This window comes from Canis lupus, chromosome 20, assembly GCF_011100685.1.
Source record: "Canis lupus familiaris isolate Mischka breed German Shepherd chromosome 20, alternate assembly UU_Cfam_GSD_1.0, whole genome shotgun sequence".
Classification (NCBI taxonomy): domain Eukaryota; kingdom Metazoa; phylum Chordata; class Mammalia; order Carnivora; family Canidae; genus Canis; species Canis lupus.
In genome coordinates, this window is record NC_049241.1 from 30,752,876 (window position 1) to 30,770,760 (window position 17,885).

Below are 17,885 nucleotides of genomic sequence, written 5' to 3' on the forward strand. Positions count from 1 at the left end.
TGTTGCTTCCGATGTCTTATTTGATCTTCAAATCTCTCTACCTTTCAACTTTAAGAGCAGATCCAGTTGAGAGCTGTCTAGGGGAGCTCTTTACCGTTGCTACTGCATCTTCTGTGAAGAACCTGGTTTTTTGTTTCAGTTGCTTCATCAGATGTCTTTGCATCCTGGGTAATTAATGACACACACTGCCCCCGTGATGCCATTTCACCTCCTCAGAGGAGTGTCTTTTATGAATGAAATACAGGGTTTGTTTTTTTGGTTTCTACCTTTAAAAAGGTAAAGAGTGCCTTTCTCCTCTTTGTTGCTTCACAAATACTTTTTATCTCTGTGGAGGTGCTGCCAGATATGGCATCATGTCTATGAGCTTTTTATCCTCTTCATCCTATGGGTGGACTCTTAAGTGCATAATTTATTCATTTATTTTCATTTCTGGTACATAGCACACTACTTAGTGTTTGATGGGTATTCAGTGTTTATTTAGTGAATAAATGAATAAATAACTGAGTCAAAAGAAACAAGGGGCTATTGGAGGATGCATTATGTCTGTATTCCAAAAAAACCCCAATCACCCAGGCAGTAGGCAGTGCAATGTAGGATGAATTGGTGGGAGGAAAACTAATAATCAAGAGGGTTAGCTGGAAGGTCTTTGCAATCATTGAGGCTTAGATTTGGATTTTGGCTGACAAAATAGAGATACCGAAATGGAAATGAATAGTTTTGGGGGGTATAATTTGACTGGACACTCATTTCGAAGGAAAGAGCTGGGGCAGTGGTCAGTCATACATTCTAAACTTGAGTCAGTTGAAATGAAGTGGCCTTATTGATAAGACAGGTACTTGAGAAGGGAAGCTTGTAAGAAAAAGTTATGAATTTGGCTTTGGCCATGCTGATTTTGAAGAAAATGACAGACATATTGTTCTAAGGGAAGACAAAAGAATGAGTTTGCATACCCACTAGAAATTGCTGTTATCCTTTACCTATTTCATATGATGAGTGTTTCTGCGCTCATTATGTGGCTGCTCAAAATAAATCTCACTGAGGTTGTATGTCTAAGCCAAATGATGCAAAGAAACAGAATTAAAACTTGGCACTTCCATGCTAAACAGACCTGGCTTTTTCTCTTCTACCACAGTAGCCTTTTAGACCAAATTGATCACTTGCCCATTCAGGTTCAGTATCTAAAACTCTGGTTGTTATTGTAGCCATTAACAGCCAGATCACGTTGTCCCCTTTTTAGGATTACTTTCCCCTTTTCCTTTCGACCTTGTGAAATTCTATTTATCTCCTGTGGGCCCATCCAAGTCCTACTTTCTCAAGAAGCTCTTCTATGACTGCATCTTGCCTCACCCCTACCCAGTCCTTACACTCTTCCACTGTTGAGTATTTTGACTTATTTAATATGCTAAAGAGTAGTCATGAATAGTTCGGCTGCAAAATGTAGTATAAACTCTAAAAGCTCAATATCCAAATATAATTGAAGTGGTGGATGCTAGTAATGGAAAACTTTGAAAGTTTCCTGTTTGTATTGTTTGTCCAAGCAGGGATCTGCCATTTCCTCAGAGTGAAACAGCCTTGAATGTCCTAGTGTTTGTATTACTGCCTTTTATCCTGCTCTCCTTAATTGTCTTAAAAGATCTATGTTACATTCTGTATTGCCTGCCTGCCTGCCTTCCCCCCGCCTTTTTTTTTTTAAATTTTCTATTCTGTACTTTCCATCATTCTTGGCATGTATTGGTGTGCAGTAGAAAGCCAGCCCCTAACCCAATATATAAAAAAATTCCATTACCTTGTGACCTGTGTGTATGTTGCTACTGCACCTGGGGGATGGCAACAGTTGGCTCCATGGAACTGAATTTGTCTGGAGAACTCTGAAATTTCATAATATTTCAAGAAAAAGATAAGTCACTAGTGATAAAAACTAGAAGCTTTTCTTCTGCCTGCTTGGTTAAAGACAAGTGATATGAATGGGTTGTTATGGTTGAAAACAGGTGAGGTTGTCACTGAATTGGGAAAATCTTTTTTTTTTTCAGTTTAAATATAACCTTTTATTATAGAAATAATACTTATGTATTGTAGAAAATTAGAACATATAGATAAGCAACACAAAAAGAATCAAAACATCATATTACTGCCACCCAGAAATTGCTACTTTTAACACTTTGGATGTAATCCTTCTGGATTTTTTTCTCTTTAAAATTTAAGAAAACATTGAAGAATAATTCATTAAAGTTCAATATCAAATGCACAAATATTAAATGTACAACTTGATAAGTTTTGCGTATATCGATAGCTTAACCACATCTAAATGAAGCTCCAGGTTATCCTCACCCCAGTTTTCCTCATACCTCTTCAGTCTATATTCAGCTGCTCATAGTTATAGCTGTTCAGACTCTTATCACATCATACATTAGATTTTACCAGTTCTTGAACTTCCTGTAAAAAATACTGTGCAGCATGTATTCTTCTATATCTGGCTTTTCCCCCCACAACATTATACTTTTGAAATTCACCCTTGTTGAATTTGTCAATAATTTGGCCTTTTAATTGCTGCATGGTATTCCATTATTAGAATGTACATAATTTATTTATAATTTATCCATTCTCCTATTGATGAAGATTCAGGGTAATTCCTGTTTTGTCTACAGTGAATAAAATTGCTATGAACATTCTTGAAAATGGCTTTTGGTAGACTTAGGAACTCATTTTTCTTTGGAAATGTATATGGGTACACACATGCACACTTAGAAATGGAATTGCTGGGTGATAAGGTGGGCGGTATGGTTTCCATGTGCATGTGTACACACAAATGAATGTGGTTTTGGTTTTGGGTTTTTATTTTTAACAAAATGAGATCATAATCATAATGAGCATGCTATTCTGAACCTACCTTTTTTTCCCCCTAGTCAATAGTCTCTACCTTTCTGTTTCATTAATTGTGATTTTATATGATCCTAGTTAACATTTATATCTCTTGAATTGACCCTGAAATGTCTTTCACAGCTGGTGTATTTTCATCAGTATCCAAACAAGGACCACATTGCCCCTGGTAGTTGCATCCTGTAAAACCTTACCTTAGGCCCTTGCTGACTGGACCCATCAATTCCTTGTCAGAAACATCTACCTAGGGGAACATGCAGTATGACAACTTATTTTGGAAGTAATGCATCATCATTCTTCTTTCTTTAGAAGTGAGTTACTAGGTCTAGGCCATAATCAGAGGGTGGGAATTACACGAGGACTTGAATATCAGAAGGAAGGATCACTGGGAGTCATTGGAAAAGATAATTTAATATTTAAAGCAATCATGTATTTGGGAAATTTTCTTAGTTTTTGTATCATGAAGTAAAGCAAGTCTACTTGGTTCTGTGAATTGGCAAAGTCTCTGCTCTATAAATCTCAACTATGACTCTTGGGGGGAGGGTTCTTGGCACTGTGGTACAATCTAATTTGGATTGTGCTTATTCGACATCTATTACATCCCCAATGCTGAGTAAGCACTGACAGTGTTCTACCCCTGACTTAATGACCTCTTATGTCCTATAACTTGGACAAATAGACTACAAACGCCTTAAATGTAGTGGCTGATGGTGTTTGTAAGGGGTTGCAGAAGTCAGATATACAATAAAAAATTGTTCAGCACTTACAACACACATTGCACTATTTAAATCTTTCATCAATTCTATGAATTAGTTGTTGTTATTCCATTTTATAGATGAGGACACTCAGACACAAAGGAGATGATGAATTTCCCCAAGTACTTACTAGTAAGGACTTGAGACAGACATAACTCAATTAATCTGACTCAAGAGCCTATGTTCCTGATTGCTGTGCCATGGGACTGGTAGAGTAGTAAATGAGCAATAGGCGGTGTAACACCTGTCATGTTGTGCTTATATTATTATCCTTCCTCAATTTACTTACCAGTGTTAATTGGCTTTTGTTTTTACTGTGTACTCTCCCTAATATAAAGCTGTTTGTTAGAATGCTATATTACTTTCCCCCCTAAATATTGTGCTAATATTTGCTCAATTATTTGAATTTAACATGATTTACTTCTCAAGGGTATAGGTAACACCTAGGATCTTTGTACCAAATGAGCAGAAGGAATAAAGTAGTTTTCCCCACCTCTTTTTGTTCTGATTATGGTCTATCTGTGGTTTCAATTAATGGCAAATTAATAGTAGGCAGCAATACCTAGTTAAGGAATGGAAATTCCTTGGCAAAATACATCTCTGGGGTTAAGACCTCAAAATAGGAGCTGGAAAGGAGGCCCATGTTTAGGTTATAACCCAAAATGAGTTTTGTCTTGAGTGCATCTCGATTTAACTGGAATCACAAACATTTATTAAATGGTTGTCATTGGGCATTGGGTGACTCAGTTGAGCATCTGACTCTTGGTTTTGGCTCAGGGTCATGAGATTGAGCCCCAAATCAGAGCATGGAGTCTGCTTGGGATTTTCTCTCTTCCCCTCCCTTTCACCCACTCCACTGCTCACATACTCAATCTCTCTCAATACATACATACATACATACATATATACCTTAAAAGAATGGGTATCATGTCAAGGATGCTATTTGGTGCAGTGAAGGACACTAAGTTGAATGACTCTTTGTCCTTAAGAAGGTTATAGTGCGGTGGCTCTCAAAACTTCAGTGGTTCAAAGCATGTCGATAAACATAAATTGCTAAACCCTACCTCCAGAGTTTTTGATTCAGGTCTGGGTTGGGGACCTATTTCTAACATGTTCCTCAGTGTCACTGACGCTGCTGTTCCTGGGCCACACTTTGAGAGCCACTCATCTAGTGGAAGAAGGCCAGTTCTTACATCTGAGCCACTGAGTCAGTGACATGGAATACTAAAAGCATTCTCAAAACAAAGAATAGTTTTACCCAAGGACTATGGTGGCAGTTTGATTTGCTTCTGTGAAAAGCACCAACAGACCATAGTTCAAAGCTTTTGAAATATATTAAATATGTAATTAGTATGAAAATATACACTGCTGAGGATAATATGCCTAAGTATAACATCCACAGAACATTATCTTGTGCTGAACTTTCTGGCTTTGAATGAAGGCTTATGCCAACTGATCCTTAAATAGTGTGTACAGCTCTGTTGACAAATGGCTATTTATGTGTTGGAACCCATTAAAAGTGATCTTGGCTGTTGTTTGCCTGCAGGAGACCTGATCATTTGAAGCAGTCCCAAGTTTTTTGATAACTTGAGAATGCCTGTAAAGTATTTTGGGCAGTCAAAACCTAACATGGACTGGTAGACTTGAAGATAAGAAAAACAACTTCAGCCAGAGCTTGACTGTGTTCTATGACTTTCCTTGACAATATGGCTTTTCAACTTACTGCTTTCTTTAAAAGCTTCCTTTGCTGAATTTGGACCCCATTCACTAGCTGTTTGGAATCTAATTCGTACATGTAGAGCATCTGGCTCAGTTCCAGGCACACAGTTGATGTCAAACGTGTGTTTTCTGCCTTAAGGATTTGAGCTGAAAACCTAAGAGAAGTCTTTGAGGTACAAATTCTCTTTCCAAGTTGTAGGAAAGATGTTTGGAGGATTTAAATCTGTCTTTTGATTTAAAGTCTCTAGCTTTCTGATATTCAATAGACACTTTTTATTTTATTTTATTTTTTAAGATTTTATTTATTTATTCATGAGAGACACATAGAAAGAGGCAGAGACATAGGCAGAGGGAAAAGCAGGCTCCATGCAGGGAACCTGATGTGGGACTCGATCCCAGGACCCTAGGATCACACCCTGAGCCAAAGGCAGACGCTCAACCGCTGAGCCACCCAGGCATCCCATCCCTTTTGATTTTCTGTTTCATAAGAGGAGATAGAAAATTTTTGTGAGTCTCAAATCAAGTATCTGGTATTAAATTTTCATTTGGGGTGTGTGTATATGTGTTTAATCCCGTCAAAATCTCTGAATATCTTGGGATGGCATGATGGCTATCTACACTAGCTTTGTATTTTATTATGATTGTCGCATTAGGAAATAAACTGAGACATATTAGTGCTTTTTAAAAAATGGTCTTGCCATCTATAGTTCTAGTTTTTCTGAAGGACTGTAAGAATGGACTCTTCACAATCTTCCTCATTGTCAATTTTGTACTCCTAAGGAGAATTGAAGTTGGGCAAGTAAAACTACAGTTGAACTCAATTCATTCGACAATAGAACATGTGGTTGATGTGACACTGGGAAGCTGTTTCTTGAAAATTTTTGTACATATTTCAGAAAGCTCTGGTCTGTAACCTTTATAGCATTATTAGGGACTGAAGAAGCAAACTTCAAGTTTGTTGATCAATATCCCTCCTAAAGAACCATACATTCAATCTTAAATACACTATCATAAATGAAATTTCACTTTGACTTTCTTATACCAGTTAAAATTTTTCACTTTTACTTTCTCTAGTACAGTGGGAACCAACAGTGCTTTTCTATGATGCAGTGCCCTATGTTTCCTGAACTTTAATCTTATTGATGTAAGTCATTTAAATTTACCATTTTGTTTCTTGAATTGAAGCATCAATTTGATAATAACTCAGTGATTAAACAAAGATACCTTCAGGATGACGAAGACAAGGGGTGATTTTCACTCAGTGAAAGTACATGATTATCTGCCTTCTAAAAAAGATTACAACAAAGGATGTATACCTGTGAATTACAACATAAGAGCCTCTGAATCAGTGATTTATATCTGTTGACACCTTTCATCCCTATTTGTCAAGATAGATTTTTAAAACATTTTGTATTAAAAATTGGAAGAAAAACTTACCCTATTTTCAAGTAATTCTACTTGTGTATTGCTGTTCCTGATTGTTTCTTTGCATGTCCATTGAGTTTTAAGATCTATTTCAGTTTGCTTTCAAATTTACTTTTTTTAATAACAGTTTTTTTAATTTCATTTAGATACACTAAAAAGTGTATGTAGCCTTTGGAGTTTTTTTGAAACCACTTAATGTTATTTTCTTGCTTTCCTTTTTTTTTTTTTTAAATAAAGCCATCTGTTTAGTAAACATGAAGAACTGATTGATATGAAACCCAAAAAGTTCATAATGACAACTAAATAACAGATGACAGATTAGATAAGAACAAGTCATTAAGTTGGCCTATAAAAGGACAGCCATCTGCATCACTAAAACAGTCTTCCTATTGATGACAGTAATAATTTTCTGACTCCGTGACAGCTAAGAATTTATAGAATAAAATGGAACACTTATACATTGAGAAGTGAAACTTGATTTTGGGTAATTAGTGTAACCATTTTGTTCCAGTGTTACATGACAAGTGAATTGAGATTATAACAAAATCCTTTGAGAACAAATAATCATTCTGTGTATGCGTGTGTGTTGTATCTGACACACAAAATGACTAATTTACCATTATTTAGTTTGGCTGAATTATTAACAAATGTAGAGAGTCTAATTTATTGCAGATTAAAAAGATTTATGCTTCAAGATCTTTAAAGTCCTAGTTCACAGACGAGTGATTTATAATTAAAATATAAATTTAGTGGATATGTTTTAAGAATAAACAATCACAGACCCCTAGAACTGAAAAGGGAGCATAGGGCCTTCTGTCCTTTCTTTGCCATGCTGTCCTTGAAGGTTAATCCAATTTTATGGTCACTAGCAGAAAACCAAAGAACAACAGGAATGAACTACACTAGTGATTCTCTTACAATAATGATACATGTTTAGTAAAGTTAAGCAGAATCAGGTACAAACAGTTGAACCTGCTTAATTTTAGAGAACCTGTATCTGCTGACATTTCAAAACCAGACTGAATTAGTTGGTTTTAATTTATAATTGTTTTTCATATTTTCAATGAGCTAATCCTCTCAGTAATACTAAATGACTTGAACCTTTGCTCTGTAATGTGGGCCTACTGTTTAAATTTGGTAGAAGTGACTTTACTGGTATTAGATTCTTGTTGTGATAACTATTCTTTCTCTGATTCTTCACATCCCATGTGGAAACATCTTAATTGATACTTACAGCATAAAATGCTATGAGATTGGGTTGAATTGGAGCTTTTTGAAGAATTATCTTAGGAGATACTAAAACTGAGTTTGTATTTAGCAGGCTATAGGAACTTTATGCCTCCCAATATTAAGCCTTAGATTTCATCTGATGGGCCACACTTAACATGTGTAGAAAAAGTTTAAAAAACAAATAGGAAGATAAGTCACTGACAACACTACCTTTCACAGAGAGTTACTAATACCTTTTCAATGTGCATACTTTTATTTTGCTATGTATTTATGTACATTTTAAAAGTAAAATGGTAATTGTATTTTAAACAGTTTGCCACCTACTTCTTTTCTACTTAATATGTTGTGAGCATGTCACATGCCAATTAAAAAAACTTATTATTCAAAACTTGGTAGTTCTTGAATCATTTAGTATATTTGATACTACCGATACTACCAATTCTTTATTGTGGGACATTTAGATTACCCAAGCCCATCATCAAGGTAGAAAAATTCTGGCACAAAAACCCCTGGGTAATCTGATTGTTTCTTTAGAGTTTCAAGAAGTAGAATAATTAGGATAAATGTATAAAATCTGTTAAGGCTTTTTTTGCATACTACCAAATTTCTTTCCAGAAAAGCTATCAGGCTTACCATCACCATATGAATGTCTATTTCTTTGTATGCTTCTTATTATAATAATAAAAAAAAATCTTTATAGTTTTAACAGTGAAAATGATGTTTTATTTTAATTCAAAATTTTGTTTATGGACATTGTCCTTTTTTCATTTGTTTTTCAGCTACTTAAGTAGAAGTGCTTTTTTTCTCCCTTGCCCATCTCATTTCTGAAGAGGTGACTTTATTATTATTAATTCGTAAACTCTCTTTATATTAAAGCTCTTATTTTGCAGAACATCATTCTTTTTGTTGTTGTTGTTTGATTAAAGCTATTATGCCAAGCAAAATAAATGCTTAATAATTTATTTTTCTCAATTGAATGGATGAAGAGTAGTTCAGACTTAGGCTTATTAGCACAAAGAGATGTAAGAAAATCTATCACTAATGGTATGAGTCCTGTGAGATCTGGGGGGAAGGTGAAGAATTCTATTTGACACTTTCTGATCCTAAGCTTTTTCAACAGACTGTATTCAGTCAAGCATTTAACTTGAAGTATACTTTGGATAGTTTGCGATAGCCACTTTTTTTTTTTTTTTTTTTGCAGTAGCCACTTGTAATTATAGTCTTGTACTGACCAGGCCTACACATCTGGAAAGAAGGGAAAGAAAAAGAGAACCCAGTATTGGCTTATTTGATGTTTAGGAGCTGATGATGCAGGGGTGGGTGGAGAAATGGGGAAAGGATTCAGTTTCTTAGTGCATCTGAATTTTCAATGTTCTTCAGAAGTCAAATCTCTGAAGAAGTAGTCATAATGGGAGTGGTAGAATGATATTAAGAACACCTTGAAGTTTCTTCAGGAGGAATCATTACAAGTTTATCCCGTTAAACCATTGAAATGAATGTGAAGAACTGGCCCCTGTACAAATCAAAGTTATTCTACTGAAAATTAAGGCTGTCTGGCAAACCATCTGTTGCAGTTATGGAATTGGTCTCCAAGGGAGGTATGAGTAGCCAACTGTATCTTCCTTACTGAGCAGCAAGGCTATTACAACCAGAGGGAGCACCCTTATTTCCTGGTACCTGACAAAACCAGCTTAATAGGAACCTAAGAAGATATGCTTCTAGAAAAACATAGTTTGTTATGTTTGAGATGAGTTAATGATATGCACATACTGCTGGAAACAAGATAGGGAAAAAATTAACATCTGGGTCTAGTGGGTACCCAATATTTCTTCCAATTTCAACATGTGTTGGGTTGTAAACTCCTTAGTTTCCCATTGTTCTGTATAAATCTTTTACCTTTGAAGACCCCTCCCTTAGGCCCGCTACCAATAAATTCAGTGTTTCAAATCTCTTAGTGTGTTTTTGCCAGTATTATCAAAGTTTACTAATGCCTCCTCATGGTTAAAGTGGTTCTCTTAGCTCTTGTACAGCTTTGGGTAACAATTCATTTATTTACTCTTCACTTAGTATTTACTGAGCACCAACTATGGACAGGGTACTCCACCACATGCTAAAAATACAAAAATGAGAGCCATAATCCATGATCTCAAATAACAATTACTATGGTGGGTAAGACTGTCACTTAAAGACATAATTATACTATAAGGCAGGAAATAGGATCGGGGTTGCACAGGATTATTAGGGAAGGAGGGAGAGTTACCAAGGAAGGCATCTCAGAATATGGGCTACCTAGTTAATCTATAGAGATCATAGGGTAACCAGAGCTAGGACTGAGAAATAAAGAAAATATGTAGTTTTAATGAGGGTCTAAAAATGATTTCATTGTGAGCAGAGAATGACAAAGATCAGCTTCCTTGCTGAATGCAGACACTACTAAATTCTCTAGATTTTCAAATGCCCCAGGGAGAGTAGTAGTATGACAACTGTATAGGATTTTTCTGTCTTGCTACCCTCACCATATATTGCTGTTGTTATCAGCTAGCTCACCCATAACTTTTAACTGTGATATAAAAATATTCTAACTTTGAAGGATGATAGATGGTAAAAACTGCTTCTCCATAGTCCCTATTTCCTACACTCTACCCTTCTCCATCCTGTTGCTTGTATCATTGGACAAAATTCTAAGAGGGGGCACCTGGGTGGCTCAGTTGGTTAAGCATCTGCCTTCTGCTCAGGTCCTGGGATCGAGCTCCGTATCCCCACTCATGATCTCTCTTTCACTGTGTGTCTCTCTCAAATAAATAAATAATTTTTAAAAAATAGTAAAAATAAAAGCCACCAAAGAAAAAAAAGATTGCAAAGTTTAGCCACACATACCAGGATTTTGAAGTTTGTTCATAAACTATAAATTTCAGCAAATACAGCTTCTTGAGAAAAAAGCCAAAGACAATTATTCAAAAATCAATTTTTTCATTTAAACTTCATCACAACTTGGTCAATGTTTCCAAAAAAAAAATAACAGTAAAAATTATATAAAACATATAAATTCGTAAATTTATAAAAATAGGTATTAGAAAGTAAATCTGATTGCTAAATGAATAAGATAAAATGTTGCAAATTATATATTACTGACATGTTTATGCCTAATGTCATATATTCCTTTCCAGATTATTAGCTTCCTGAGGATAAGACCTAGTTATGTAGACATCTGTTCTCTCAAGTATTTACAATTCACTAGTTCATTTGTCTATCCATGGAGCTGTAGTGGCTGAAACTAAGGTACTGAAAGCTATCGTTCAGATAAAAGAACAGGAGAGAGTTGGTTTTGGTGTGGTAGCCACTCATCTGAAAAGGCTGTAATGATTATGTTCTATAGAAGTAAAACTAATAGATTATTATAGTACACATTACTGTAACTATAGCAGGGGGATTAAGGACACAGTAAAAATAACCATGCCGCTTGGTACTAGATAACCAATGATCCTGAAGATGTCTATTTCAAATGCCTGAAGAAACAAGAGCAGATATAATAAATGAATAGAACAGGCCAGATCTCAGAGTAAGTGTGCATTTGGTTTCTGAGTAGTCGAGATTTCAGTAAACCCAACTATAAAATTTGGGTTTCTTCTATTAAGCTCTAGCCAATTTTTCTATACAGGAAGGTAGACACCCAGGCTACTAGAGCTTTCTGTTTTTAAAAATGGAACCACAAATAGAAACTTTTACTTATTATTCCAAAATTTTAAATTATGTCACAATTAAAAAAATCACTGTGTAGATTAAGTAAAACACACATTTAATCATCTGCATACTCCAAAAGATAGTGTCACCTTTGTTCCTGTCAAGCTAAGAGGAAATAAGAAATGTTTCTTTCTTCCTCACTGGATTCCACCAATAGTGCTACTTAAGGTATGGTTCAGAAATATTACCACTCTCCTCAATCAATTTATTCTTGGACTCCAAAAACAGATAAGAAATGTGGTGGACAGATAATATCCATGACCTTGCCCACTGGTATTCACACTTTGTATAATCCCCTCTCTTGTGGGAAAGAAGAACCTGTGACTTGCTTCTAGAAAACATGCAGAGGTGATGGGCTGTTACATCATTATTACTATATGTTATGTAAGACACCACCTTACTATGAGACCCTTTTGCCTCTCTCTTCCTTACTGGCTTTGAAAAAGTGAGCTTCCCCGAATCCTAGAGCTTCAAGGGAATGGATTCTGTCCACAACCTGATGGAATTTGGAAGTGGATCCTTCTCCAGTCCAGCTGCTGATGAGACCACAGCCCTGACTGAAACCTGGAACATAGCCCTGGTAAAACTCAGAAGCAGGAAGCCCACCTAAGCCCCCCTGGCTCACATAAACTGAGATAAACAATGTGTGCTGTTTTACATTATCAAGTTTGGCATAATTTATTAGACAGTAATAGGTAATTAATACAAGGAGTTTGCCTGAAATCAACTACCTCACAAGGCACATTGTTTAGTTTGGCTGATGCTTATTTTTCATAATCAGACTTTTTAAAAAAAAGATTTTATTTATTTATTTATTTATTCATGAGACAGGGGGTGGGGAAGAGACACAGGCAGAGGATAGAAGCAGGCTCCATGCAGGGAGCCCGATGTGGGACTTGATCCCAGGTCTCCAGGATCACACACTGGGCCAAAGGCAGATGCTCAACCTCGGAGCCACCCAGCCATCCCGAGACTTAACTTTTCAAAATGAAAGAAGAAATGCCTTCTTTACATTCTGGTGCAAGCTGTTTATCTCAAGTAGCAGACCAAAGACAGGTCTGATCTAACCATATCTGCAGAAAAGGAGAGAGATGGTATTATTAATTTGACTTAGAATATTTTATTTTTATTTTTATTTTTATTTTTTTTAATTTTTTATTTATTTATGATAGTCACAGAGAGAGAGAGAGAGAGAGAGGCAAGACACAGGCAGAGGGAGAAGCAGGCTCCATGCACTGGGAGCCCGACGTGGGATTCGATCCCGGGTCTCCAGGATCGCGCCCTGGGCCAAAGGCAGGCGCTAAACCGCTGCGCCACCCAGGGATCCCGACTTAGAATATTTTAAAAGGATTTTATTTGAGAGAGAAATAGCAAGAGAGCATGAGCAGGAAAGAGAGGGAGAGGCAGGCTCTTTGTGAGCAGGGAGCCTGACTGGAGGCTCTATCCCAGGACTCTGGGATCATGACCTGAGCCCAAGGCAGATGCTCAACAGACTGAGCCACCCAGGTCCCCTTGCATCAGTAATTTCTTGATTGGAAAATGGCTCCCAAAGCTGAGACCAGTCTTTCAAGTTCTGTTGCTGTGTAAACTTGATCTTATCTCTTCTCCCTTTTAAATTTCATTCCCACCAAATCAACCCCTAACATTGGATGTAAAGCAAAAAGGTTCTCCTGGCTAGAGAAGAAATGCCTATTCTCTGCAAGCATTTACCTTTGTCTGTGCCCAAACCCACAGTGATTCCTTTGAGAGGACCCCAGAAAATGCTCATTTCATGTTTTTGTTCTTAGAGGCTGATATCCTTGACAACTGTAAAGATCTAGAAATTTTGCCAGTTCAGCCAGTCTATCCTATGCATAGTAGTAGACAAATAACCAGCTGGCAATGCCGTCTTGTTTTCACCAATCTAAATAGCCATAAGCCTGCAAAACTATTCCATTACAAATGTGAAAATAAATAAATACAGCAATGGCTCTCATCAATGAAATATTGAAGAATAAATGCTTGTAAAAATTTTACTGCAAACAATGAAAAAACATGGGAGCCCAAAGTGGAATTGGTGGTCCCAGGAAAGTAATACGTGTGGTATCATTTTTGATACCTGTATCTCCTTTTGCTAAGGCAGAAAACCAAGTCCATAAAAAGAGCAAATCGCAAAGGACCCGAGTTTTGTTTTTGGTGCAATCCATTTACTGATGTTATTTTCCTAGAAAAAAATTTTAAGTAGTTTTTTTTTTTTTTTCTATTTACAGGGAAACATTTTTCTTCTGTGAATCATATAATAATTCCTTCTATAAAGCATACCATCTTGAAATATAATGCCTGCACTAAAAATACATTGTCTTATGATTTGATAAAAAAAAAGTTGGAGTTGCAAGTATGCTTTTATGATTCTTTTTTTTTTTTTTTTTTTTAATGGAAAGATTCCCAATCCGCCTACCAACTGAACTGTTTTGGTCATGAAACATTACCTTCTCAGCATGTGGTATGCCCATCAGCAGAAAAGTAGTAAAGAAGAACAGACTAACTTTATTTATTACATTTGCATTGCCTACAAAGCCATTTACTTAATGGATGAGTCTCATTAGCAGTCCAACCACAATATAAAGAATACAATGATGTGTTTCATAGGTTCATTAAAATAATATTTCAAAGGAGTCATTAGAAAAAAAGAAGCTAAACATTCAACAGACAGTAAGTTGTCTGCAAATAAATGAGATGGAACCAACATGTTTTCAAGTAAGTTAAGAAACATGTTTACAAATATATTACAGCCATTAAAAAAGGAAGCATCAACTTAGCAAGTGCTAGGGGGACAATTACTCATGCAATTTACTAAAACAAAACTGTAACACTTCCACATCAACATTTATTGTGGATGCAAATGGCTGTAGGTATACAAAAATGTGTCTTAAGGAAAATTTGTTCTATAGCCTGGAGAAGCTTCTCTTGTTTGAAGCAAAATTTAAAACATTCAATCCTCTTTTCAGATCACTACTATTTTTTCTTATGCACTTCTGTGCTATTACCCCAAATTTGCCTATCCTTTTATTTAAAAGAGAAAATCACAATAAGTTAGCAAAATGAATAGTCCTGAAAAGACAGAATTTACACCAAGAAAAGCTAAGTCTATTTATACCCTTGCATTCAAAATACAAAGTTCTATGAAGTCCTTACACTTTAACTATACCTAAGGGTTGACAAATGTTTGTTCAGCAAATGAATGGATAAATAAATGAATGAACAAAACAATTACTTAACAAAGGGGAGTTTTTAGGTTAGACTGTTGATTACTGTTGCTTTTTTATTTTATTTTATTTTTTTACTGTTGCTTTTTTAACCCAGTATTTTCACCTTCAAGCAAAAATTAACAGTTTTATATAGTATATTTCCAATAATGGAGCTTTTTTACATTTAATAGTGTCAGAGTTTTACTAAAGTCATAGAGTATATATTAAAACCAAGGATTTCATAAGGATTCATTTTTGGATTTTCTTTCTCCTCACAGAGAAAACTAACATATACACTAAAAGCCTCTAAAGAGAGTAGCTCAGTCCCCAGGATCCTGGGATTGAGCCCCACATCAGGCTCCCTGCTCAGTGGGGAGTCTGCTTCTCCCTGTCTCTCAAGTAAAGAAATAAAATCTTAAAAAACAAAAAGAGCACCTGGGTGGCTCAGTGGTTGAGCGTCTGCCTTAGGCTCAGGTTGTGATCCCAGGGTCCTGGGGTCCAGTCCCACATCAGTCTCTGCCTCTCTCTCTGTGTCTCTCATGAGTAAATAAATAAAATCTTTAAAAAAAATTACTGGTGCAACTTGAAATAGCAAATGTTACCTTAAAAAAAATTAATGGAATGCACTTAATGTGTTGTAACATATGTGAAATCAGGTCCTTTTTATAACTGATGGCATGTCATAGTTTTTAAAAACGTTTATTTTCTTAAATTACATAAAATAATGGTAGGCCTTCATAATGAGGTCATCTAAGATTCAGTATACTCCCATAGTTTGAAATTTTATTCCTCTTAAAGGTAGTGGATAGAAGAAAGTAAAGGTAGTGTTACTGTCTTTGAACAAAGACAAATTCATTACCTTCACGAATTTGAGAATACAAATAGTGTTCTCTTTTAATCACAAGCTTGATAATGTGGCTCTTCTAGATCCTTCATCTGGTTGACCATTGTCTAATCTACAAGCTCCAGTCTTCTACTTTGCTGGGTCCTAGAAATCTTCATGATTTCTCTTTCTCTCTGTGCTTGAAAAGGCAGTTTTCAATCAAATGCCTCCCCCATAAATAATAAAACAGAAAATAAATTTGACTGAGGACCTTTTGGAAATGATGATTAATTGCTTTTAAAAGGAATTATTCTAAAGATATGCTAAGCTACTCAGCAGTAATTTAACGTTGGCAACCTATGAACAGTTCCCCGTCTGTTCCACTGAGGTCAGCCAGCTTCTGTTGAATAACTGTAGTTGTAGAGTTTGAAAACAAAGTGCAAAATGCTATCCTTAAAATTGGAGCTGTCATGTTAAATTATGTCACATTTGATGACCGATCACAAGAGAACGTGATGCATGATTTTTATAAACACGAGTCACCAAAAGCAGGCTCATTGGAATTCTGGTTGTCCACCATTGTTAAGACACAGGTTATTTTCTGGCAGAAATTAACAGAATCCGAGGCTTTTGAAAGAGACATTAATACAAAAGGAAAGTTTTTCTATTGCTATGGACAGTTCTATCTATGGTGTATTAGAATGTAGATGGGGAAAGAAAGAGGTTCTACTCTCACTAATTGTAAATTGCAGCCTAGACCAGCAGGAATAAAAAAAGAAAATATTAATAAGGCCACAGAAGATTTTGTGTCAAGTGGTGTTGGGAATTTGGAGTGGTATCTGTAACATATCTGGGAGACCATAGGGAGGTGACTTTAGAATTAATCAGTACCCCTCTTCTCCATCATATATATAGAGAGAGTTATTCCAGATGAAATCTAAACAAACAGCAGAGTCCGTAGCTTGAGCTATAGCTACAAAGCTATAGCTTTTCCCTTTTGTTACATGCTGTTTTTCTGTAGTTCTACTTTAAACTGCTAGAGAATGTGTCTATTCTGATCATCATTATGATCAGATAAGTCCACTCCCTATCCCTCTGTCCACCTTAGCCTCTCTTCCCCACACTAGCAAAATTACAGACAACATTCTGTATCTCAAAAAAATGTGCAGAATAAATACCTTTTCTTGAAATGGTGTTGGTCTACTAGGCAACTGCACACCTAACAATTTATGCTGAATTATTCTGTAGTTTTTTAGTATATTGAATTACATTTTAAGCAGTTATATAGAAAAACCTATTTCATTACACAAACTAAGATATGCAAAAATAAAATCATTCTGTAACTTTATTTGATTTTTATCCGTTCTATGAAGTTGGTAGGAAGAATGATACTAATATGTTAGGGAATTCTTCGTCTTTTTCCTGGCCATGTCCAAGTTCTGGGGATGGAGCAGGTCCCTTCTGATGCTCGCTGTCATCCATTTACTCTGGTGTCTGAGGAGACACCCACTGTCCCACATGATCCTCTCTGTGCTGTCTGTGGCATCACTGGGCTGTGCATGTTGCCGCCATCTGTAAGGCATCTGGGTCATGAGGTTTTTGTTCTATCCATAGCATTTTTTTTTTAAGATTTTATTTATTTATTCATGAGAGACAGAGAGAGGCAGAGACACAGGCAGAGGGAGAAGCAGGCTCCATGCAGGGAGCCTGATGTGGGACTGGATCCCAAGTCTCCAGGATCAGGCCCTGGGCCGAAGGTAGCGCTAAACCTCTGAGCCACTGGGGCTGCTTTGTCCATGGCATTTGTGGGGACACAGGGCCTTTTATATTTCATATGTTGTTTGTGCAACATGAACCTTAGGTAGAATGTGAAGTGTATAAAATCCTGAAAGGAAAAGTCAGAAGCAAGAGCCTTCTTGTTCTCATAGGTTTCTCCCTTGTGGAAGGATGGACAGGTCTCACTGAACGATCAGGTTCCCCAGAGCCCCCTCGAGGTCAAGCCATCTCCCAGGCTTGGCCTGGGAGCAGCAAGTCCTGCTTCTTGATCATCATTGCTTTTCTCTACACTTCTCTCTAATTCGAGCCCAG

The 17,885-nt window shown here is 36.3% G+C and overlaps 1 protein-coding gene and 1 long non-coding RNA gene across 4 annotated transcripts in view; one reads left to right on the forward strand and one right to left on the reverse strand.

Annotated features, from left to right (window-relative positions):
* FHIT (fragile histidine triad diadenosine triphosphatase) overlaps positions 1-17,885 on the forward strand; it is a 1,445,250-nt gene that overhangs the window by 839,344 nt on the left and 588,021 nt on the right. The window lies entirely within an intron of this gene.
* LOC102151844 overlaps positions 1-17,885 on the reverse strand; it is a 63,798-nt gene that overhangs the window by 28,938 nt on the left and 16,975 nt on the right. For both annotated transcript variants that reach the window (XR_005374840.1, XR_005374839.1), the window contains exon 3: positions 1,787-1,868. This is a non-coding gene — a long non-coding RNA (uncharacterized LOC102151844). The remainder of the gene's footprint in view (positions 1-1,786; positions 1,869-17,885) is intronic.